A 238-nucleotide genomic window follows, 5' to 3' on the forward strand; every position below is an offset into this window, starting at 1 on the left:
ACTCTTTTCTCTTCCCTATACATTTTATTAATTTTGCTTTCTTCCACAATCCATTTAATACTGTCCTGATATGCATTACTCTGTAAAACCTTTGCATTTAAAACCCACACTCCCCCTCCCCTTTGCACATTTGAAGAATCTAATGTTAAAAATAAGAGAGAATGATCACTAAGTCCAACTCGTTTATAATAAACATTTATTAATATTCCCTTGCATTTCCTCTGTACATAAAATATAA

This window comes from Cyprinus carpio, unplaced genomic scaffold (genome assembly GCF_018340385.1).
Source record: "Cyprinus carpio isolate SPL01 unplaced genomic scaffold, ASM1834038v1 S000000996, whole genome shotgun sequence".
Classification (NCBI taxonomy): Eukaryota; Metazoa; Chordata; class Actinopteri; order Cypriniformes; family Cyprinidae; genus Cyprinus; species Cyprinus carpio.